Source organism: Theropithecus gelada, chromosome 6 (assembly GCF_003255815.1).
Source record: "Theropithecus gelada isolate Dixy chromosome 6, Tgel_1.0, whole genome shotgun sequence".
NCBI classification, from domain to species: Eukaryota; Metazoa; Chordata; class Mammalia; order Primates; family Cercopithecidae; genus Theropithecus; species Theropithecus gelada.
In genome coordinates, this window is record NC_037673.1 from 102,134,444 (window position 1) to 102,143,685 (window position 9,242).

The following is a 9,242-nucleotide window of genomic DNA, read 5'->3' on the forward strand; positions in this document are numbered from 1 at the left end:
AAATAAAATGCCTATAATTTTAGAGATGTACTGCATATAAAATAGACAGTAAATAGGTAAGCTTCAAGTAACTATTCGAACAATTGTCTTTCCTCAATTCTCGATTGTCACAGCACCCATTGCCTTAGAATGTATTGTGGTGGGGATTGATGCTCTAAATCAATAAATAAAAAATGAAAATTAATTAAGACTTGGCACATACAATTGACTTAAATAAAAGGGACCCCATGGGCCTTTCCCTGGATAAAATTGTTAATACAGCACAATATAAATTTAAACAGAGTCTTCACAAATGAAACTCATTACACAAGACTTATTTAGAGAAGAGGTGATTATCCTTACTGTTTTTCCATTTAACAGCCCCGTTTGGTCTGATCTTGCACTTGGGAATATGAATGCTGCTTCATAGTAGATTATCAAAATATTAATTCTGTGGCCCAACACACGAATATTGTCTGGATGTTTTGTCTCCTCCAGATCCCATGGTGAAATGTGCCCTCCAATGTTGGAGGTAGGCCTAATGGGAGGTGTTTGGGTCATGAAGACAGATCCCTCATGAGTGGCTTGGCGTTGTCCTCCTGGTAATGAGTGAGTTCTCACTCTATCAGCTCATGCCATATCTGGCTGTTTAGAAGAGGCTGGTATCTCCTCACTCCGCCTCTTGCTCCCTTTCTCGCCATGTAACACGCTGACTCTCCTTCACCTTCCACCATGATTGTAAGCTTACTGGGGCCCTCACCAGAAGCAGATGCTGGAAATATGCTTTTTGTACATTTTGCAGAACCATGAGCCAAATAAACCTCTTTTCTTTATAAATTGCCCAGTTTCAGATATTCCTTATAGCAATGCAAATGGACTCACACACTCATTAAAACCTCATTTCCATTATTGCTGAAATTACTGACATTATTAAATCAGCAACAGGTAAATACATTACAGTCAGAGATTTAGCTAATATTTTTTATTTAGTGCCTATTTTCAGCCTCAATTTGCCTTCCTGAGTCCCATGCTATTTCTCATTAGAATGGCAATTGCTGGCTGCTACTGGACTGTCCTGGAAACAGAGGATCTAATCAGCCCTGAACTCATGACCCTCTGCACCTAGCTGTCCAAATGCTATAGGTCATAAAAGCATTGTCCTGCAAGCTCAGCATGGTCACTTGCTAAAGTCTCACATATATTTCCATATATAAAGCCATGATACAAGATGAACTGTAGAATCTAAAATGAAGAAATTATAAATGAAGCATTCAACGAGCATTTTCCCTCACTTGTGGCTTAGCATCAGAGAACACCACAATGGCTTAATTAAGCAAGCTCACCTTTAATTAAATGAAGTATGGGATATTTCAGTTATCTGTCACACCATGAATTGCAAGTCTGTAACAATCATGAACTGTAATAATGTGACCCTCTTTTTGATTTTTGGCTGCTAATGACTTTTGAGCTCTATCATTCCTCTTTCCCCTCTGCTCCACAGAGAAAGTTTAACCAAACAAAGAAAAGCCTATCTCTTTGCCAGTGTCACAAAGTACAAACCAAGCAAGCCCTGTCCCACATGCGAGAATCCTCAGTCTACTCTACTCTCTAGCCACCATAAGTCACCAAACCAGTCTTCTTTTCCTGTTCTCTCATGCCATTCGTGGACATGCTTTTAAATCTACCCCACTTTTCCCAGAAAGCCTCATTGTTATGTAAGTAATAAACCTTTCATACCTTCCTAGTGCCTGGGTGGTGTCATTAGTCGTAAGATGAACGAATTTTGGGTGGTAGAGGTCTATCCTACTTCTATGGACTTACAATATTCTTGTTCCTGGTTTTGTTATCGTTATTACTATTATTATAAAGAAATACAACACACAATTTACCATCTTAACCTTTTAAAAGTGTGTAATAGTATTAATATATTCACACTGTTGTGAAACAGATCCCCTGAAATTTTCCTTTTCTAAATATGAAATTCTGCACCCATTAAACAATTCCCATTTTGCCCCTTCTCCCAATCCCTGGTAACCACTATTCGATTTTCTGTTTCTACAAATTTGATTTGATTATATATTTCATATAAGTGGAATCATACAGTATTTGTCTTTTCTTGACTGGTTTAGTTCACTTAGCATAATATCCTCAAGGTTCATCTATGTTGTAGCACATGACTTCATATTTAAGACTTAATATTCCATTTTATGTATATATCATATATATTTATTTGTTGTTGTTGCTGTTGTTGTTGTTGTTGAGATGGAGTCTCACTCTGTCGCCCAGGCTGGAGTACAGTGGCACGATCTCGGCTCACTGCAGCCTCTGTCTCCTGGGTCCAAGCGACTCTCCTGCCTCAGCCTTCTGAGTAACTGGGATTACAGGCATGTGCCACCACACCTGCCTAATTTTTGCGTTTTTGGTAGAGACAGGGTTTCACCACGTTGGCCAGGCTGGTCTCGAACTCCTGACCTCAGGTGATCCACACACCTCGGCCTCCCAAAATGCTGGGATTACAGGCCTGAGCCACTGCACCCGGACTATATGTCATATTTTCTTTATTCATTGATCTGTTGATGGACATTTGGGTTGCTTCTATCTTTTGGCACTTGTGAATAGTGCTGTGGTAAATATGGTGTTGCAAATATTTCTTCAAGACCTTGCTTTAGTTCTGTTGTGTATATACCCAGAAGTTGGAGTTCTGGATCACATGGTATTCTATTTTTAAACTTTTGAGGAGTCTCACTACTGGTTTTCATAGTGGTTGCACCATTTTACGATCCCACTATCAGTGCATAATGGCTCCAATTTCACCACATCCTCAGCAACACTTGCTATCATCTGTTTTTCATTTGGTTTTGTTTTGATAGTAGCTATCCTAATGGGTCTGCAGTGACGTCTCATTGTAGGTTTTCCACACATTTCTCTGATGATTAGTGATAGTAAACACTTTTTCATATGCTTATCGGCCATTTCTACATAATCTTTAGTGTCCTGCCTGTTTGAGTTTTTTTTCTTCTCTCTCTCTCTTTCGTTCATTTATATCTATCTTCTGGTACCACAGCTACTGCATTTTTATCAAGCCATTGGTAATTGGTAGGTGTGTCCCAACACTTTCCATCTTATCTTCTTGCTCGTGCAAATATTTAATGTCTGTTTTATCTTCCCTAACAAAAAGTTAAATGAAGAAAACACAACTTCTGCTCATTTACTATTGTGTCTGGTACATGCTGGATGGACCCTAAATATTCTTGAATTCTGACTTGATTGTATGAGTCAGGTATTCTTTGCTATTTACTTAGCTGAAAGCAGAGTCCCCTAAAAGACATTATTAAAATCACTAAATTAATTGCCATCATTTGCTTTTTCTGTGAGCATTAATATTATTGGGCCCAGAAGAAGAAAAACTGTATTGTGTTAGTGCTAATTTTAATTTGGCACTTACTATTTTTCAAGAACTATATAAAGTGATATATTTATTATCATTGATTTTGTGAGAAAAGTACTATATCATGTCTTGATTGCAGATGTAAAATAAAGCTTTAGGACAACCAGCTTGTCCAAGATCACACAGCTAGTGTGCAGTGGAGTAGCAGATTGTACTAAACAATCTGGCTGTGAAGTCCTGTTTTGTTGCAAAGGAGGAGATGGGATAGGCATGGGGCTGTGCTATTATTCCAGAGCTGGCAGGGAACAAGTGAGTTCAATATTTATAATGTACTTAAGGGACAAAATTATAAGTTTTTCCAGAAACATACCAGAGTATAATATATTTTATATATATCTTTTAAGCCTAAAATTAAATGTATGCATTGTTTATCCATTAACTCAGCCACTGAACATGAATATGTAAATTAACATTCTCAAGAGGAACTTCTTAAACTATGTATACAAGACTTTTTTTGGTCTCTATACGAATTAACATAATCTGCTGCCACTTTGCTTATATTAAATGTGATGGCTCTGAGGCAAACTGTATATTTCTATATATTACCAACACTTCTTGGTTAATTCAGTAAGAAAAATATGCTGGATTATAAAAATGCTAATTCTCTAGGAAAGAGAAGGTAAGAAATCCATAATTCAAAGGTCAGATTTGACTCATTGTTAATTTCATCAATTGCTAGATATTATTAACCTTTTTCATTAGTGCAGTTTGTATGTGATAGTTATCCAAATTTGTTAATGAACTTTGATATGGATATTTGTAAATTAATTCTCTCATTTATTTATTTATTCATTTATGATTCATAGAGACACTAGTCCCCAATCTAGTTTGAATTAACATTTAATATTAAAATATATATGAAGTAGGCCAATTAAAATACAAAATTTGTTCAAAATTGAATTAGAAGAAGGGTAGGAATATACTGTATATGGGTGGAATTAATCATTTATTGTGATCAAGAACAAAATTTATCTCTCCATTTCCAGGTAGCCAGATTAAAAGGGGAAACATTATGTGCCTTAATAAAATCAGTGACTGATAAAAGAAGGCAAACAGATTTTTGTGGAAAGTATTTTTTTTTTCTTTTGGCAAAGTAATTTAAGGAATTTATCAAGTAGATTAATATTTAATTATCTTTATAGTGTATACATTTAAGTGTACAACGTGATGTTTTGATAAACTGGTTACTGTGTTCAGTTAACATATCCACCATCTCACTTAGGTTGTATTTTTTGTGTCTGTGTGGGAAAAGCACTTAGAATCTACTCTTTCGCAAATTTCCAGTAAATGATGCAACATCATGTCAGTCCATTTACATTGCTATAAACGAGTACCTGAGACTGGGTAACTTATAAAGAAAAGAGGTTTATTTTGGCTCACAGTTCTACAGACTCTACAGGAAGCATAGTGCTGACATCAGCTCTTAGTGAGGACCTCAGGAAGTTTACAATCATGGTGGAGTGTCACATGGTGAGATTAAGCAAGAAAGAAAGGAGGTTCTGGGCTGTTTTAAATAACCAGATCTCACATGAACTCATAGAGTGAGAATACATGTGAGGAAATCACCAAACCATTCATGAGGGATCTGCCCCCATGGCACAAATACTCCCAACTAAGCCCCACCTTCAACACTGGGGATCACATTTCAACATGAGATTTGGAGGGGACACACATCCAAACCATATCAAACATAATTAACTATAGTCTTCATGCTGTTCATTAAACCTTCAGACTCATTCATCCAACATATCTGCTAGTTTGTTCCCTTCATCTTACTTCTCCCCAGTTCCTGTACCCACATTCCTGGTAACCACCATTGTACTATCTGTTTCTATGTATTCTACTTTTTTTTTATTTTTCAGATTCCATATACAAGCTAGATCATGCCATATTTTTCTTTCTGTGTCTGAATTATTTCACTTAGCATCATGTCCTTTAGATTCATCTAGGTTGTTGCAAAAGTCATAATCTCCTTCTTTTATAAGACTGAATACTGTGCATATGCATGTATCTATATCAAAATGTCTTTATCCATTCATTGGTTAATGGACACTTAGGTTGATTCTGTATCTTTTCAGAGAAACTTTAAGATATCTAGTTCACAAGTAAAGGTTGAATATATTCAAGGTGTACATTGTATAATAATCATCACAATCAAATTAACACACCCACCACCACACACATGCTGCATATTATATCCTCAGATCATGTTCTTCTTAAAACTGAATGTTGGTACCCTCTGGTCAATGTCTCCTCATATTCCTTAACCCAGATCTCCTGACAACTACCATACTACTCCTTTCCCTGTAAGTTTGACTTTTCAGATTTCACATATAAGTAACATTATACATGATTTGTTTTTCTGTGTCTGCCTTATTTAACTTAGCATGTCTTCTGGGTTCATGTATATAGTCAGAAATGTCAAGATTTCTTCTTTTTATGGCTTATATAAAATTCCATTGTATAATACATACCATAATTTTTTATCCATTCATTTGTCAATGTACACTGAGGTTGTTTCCATATCTTGGCCATTGTGAATAATGTTGCAATAAACAATATGAACACAGATATCTCTATGAGTGGCTAATTTCATTTCCTTTGAAGATATACCCAGAAGAGGTCTTGCTAGATTACATGGTAACACAATTTTTAATTTTTTTAAAGGAACATCATACCTTTTCCACAATGGCTGCATTGATTTACATTCTCACCAACAGTGTGCAAGAATTCCCTTTTCTCCACATCCTCTCCAACACTTGTTGTCTCTTGTCTTCTTAATAATAGCCATCCTAGCATGTGTGAAATGATAGCTCATTGTAGTTTTGATTTGCATTTCACTGAATATTTTTACATTTATTCATGTCTTGTTCTCTAAGATTTTCAAACAACTTGATATGATGAATATATATTACCTGTACATGGATTGATGGATGGATTAATAGATTGATATTAATAGATGATAGATGAATGTAGATGTTGACATTTTTTTGAATTAAGAAGAATTAGAATATTTCTAATCTGTACTTTTCTGTAAGATCATTTATTATTGTGTTCCTACTATATGATTTGACTCTAGCTGAACAAACAACTTGTGATTTTTATTGCATGTAGAGTGACTATTTAACTTTAGTAATCGTAATTTTTGTAACTATATGGTGTTACCTTAGAACCAGCTGGAAATATTATAAAATATAGTCCATGCATTGACTATCATTCAAATTTGAATCATTCCAAATTTCAAAATATGTATAACCTCAGAGTTTTTATATAAAGGATTTGGGGCTGGGTGCCGTGGCTCATGTCTGTAATCCCAGCACTTTGGGAGGCCGAGGCAGGTAGATCACCTGAGGTCAGCAGTTCGAGACCAGCCTGGCCAAAATGGTGAAACTCCGTCTCTACTAAAAATACACACAGAAAAAAAGTAGCCCAGCATGGTGGCACCTGTAATCCCAGTTTCTCAGGAGGCTGAGGTAGGAGAATCACTTGAACACGGAAGGCAGAGGTTTCAGTGAGATTGTGCCATTGCACTCCAGCCTGGGCAACAAGAGTGAAACTCTGTCTGAAAATAAATAAATAAATAAATAAATAAATAAATAAATAAATAAAGGATTCTGACATATTAAAGATTATATCATGCATATTTAGGCCAGATAATAATTTCACCAGTTTTAATGTTAAAAGACACATAACATATTATTCTTTTGTTGTCAGCAGGTGTTAGCAAATGTAAGGCTTTCTGTTGATTTCTAACTAAATAATACATCTACTTTTTAATATAATTGATATATAGTCAAGCATACATATATACACATGGAAATCAACAGGAGGAAGGAAAATGAAAGGACTTATCTAAGAATAGAGGTATTTATGAAAGTGGAAGAAGAAACATGAATGGAGAAACAATATACCGAAATTTGTGAAGGCAATTTTTGGACATGTTTCAAGTTATTAAGCTGGTGGAGTTGAGAACACCCCTTTTCAGTAAGAACCTCAGCAACTACAAAATGCCTTGGACTAAATGTGAAAGCAAACCTAAGTTAACTTTACATGATAACAGTGCCCATTTCTGTGCATGTTCTAATCTATGACAATTTAACTGGACAATTCTCAAGATATAATTCACTGCCTAGAACGACAAACAGAAAATACTTAGAGCAAGGCCTGGAAGAAATAATTTCTTTGTGTTTTTAATTAATTAATTAATTAATTTTTGAGATGGAGTCTCACTCTGTTGTTTAGGCTGGACTCAAACTCCTGGGCTCAAGGTGATCCTCCTTTCCCCACTACCCAGTAGCTGAAATTACCGGCATGTGCCATTGCACCTGGCCTATTATTTCTTTGCACTACCATAGCATATCTTGCCCTGTGGTTTGAGGAATGTATTAGCATAAGCATGAATTTGTTCATAATTTCTCTTTTTCTACCTAGGATTTTTGATAGCTTCATGTATGGAAACCTATGTATTATAAGCTCCTTGATAAAAAAACAAAGTCAGAGCTCTATATTTTTTCTCCTTTCTCTCATAAAGGTAATTTATTGCACATCCATTAATTTGTGCACTCTGTTGGGAGCAAAGCAAACAGAAAACAAAAACAACAACAACAACAAAAACATGAAAGGACAAAGTGTTGAAAATATAATTGAATCAAAGGATGCTCAGAAAGAGAATTCCCATTTATCTTATGTCTTTTACTCTTGTCTTCAATTTCTCAACATCAGCACATGCTCTTGGTCAACGAAATCTCTAGATTAAAAAAAAATCTAAATTATTTGGTAAGATGCTGTACCTCCTCTTTACATTCAGCATCATTTGCCTAGAAATCTCTTGACATATGTTGCTAATTTCATTATTGATGCTGACCCATATAAAATGCTAACAGGTATGAATTGATATCTCATTGTTGTTTTTATTAAAATAAAATAAAATGTTAGCCTCCAAGGCTAAATTCCAGAAAACTATGAAAAAGGGTTGATTTTTTTAAAATTTTTATCTCTTCAGTGATAATTTCCCTTCTATTTTCATAATTTATTGATAACAGTTCTATTGCAGTACTGTTATTCAGATACAATTTACAGATATCAAAATCTTTTAAAAAATGGTAAATTCTAATGGTAGATTCTAATGGTAAATTAAACAATGGCATTCTAAAATTTAAATTGGCTACTCTTTGCTATCCAACAGCTTGCCTTGAGTTCAAAGTGAAATGAAGTATCTTATGATTTTGTTATTATTTTGTAATAATTTATACACAAAATAAAAAGACTATTCATACTATTTCATTTTAAAATAAAAAATTTCCATGATGACTTACTATGTTGCTATATCCCTATTTTAATTTTTATTTTTGTGTGCTCACATTTTCTACCTTTATAATATTGGCAAAAGGGTGTCTGTTGCATTAGTTTTTGTGGAGAATCAAAAATTCTATGATTTTTCATTTCACTTTGAACTCTGGGCAAGCTGTTGGACAGCTAAGAGTAGCCAATTTAAATTTTTATTTCTTTAATCACTGTTCGTTTTAAGTGACTTTCTAATATGCTTACCGACCATTTCATGTTTCTTTGCTCATTGTTCTATTTCTTTGGGTTATTTTTTCATATTTTATCTCGAGTTCTGTTTCTATTTATTTTGGATGCCAATCCTTTATGAGTTGCATGCTTGCCAATGTCTTCTAATTGGTAGCTTCTAATTTTATATCTTTATATATGTATTTTTATTTTATACACAAATTTAATGTTTTAAGTTTTTTTATATATTTACGTTTGGTGTTTTTGTCTTACAGTTTTGTTGTTGTCCTTTTAAGTTGCAAAA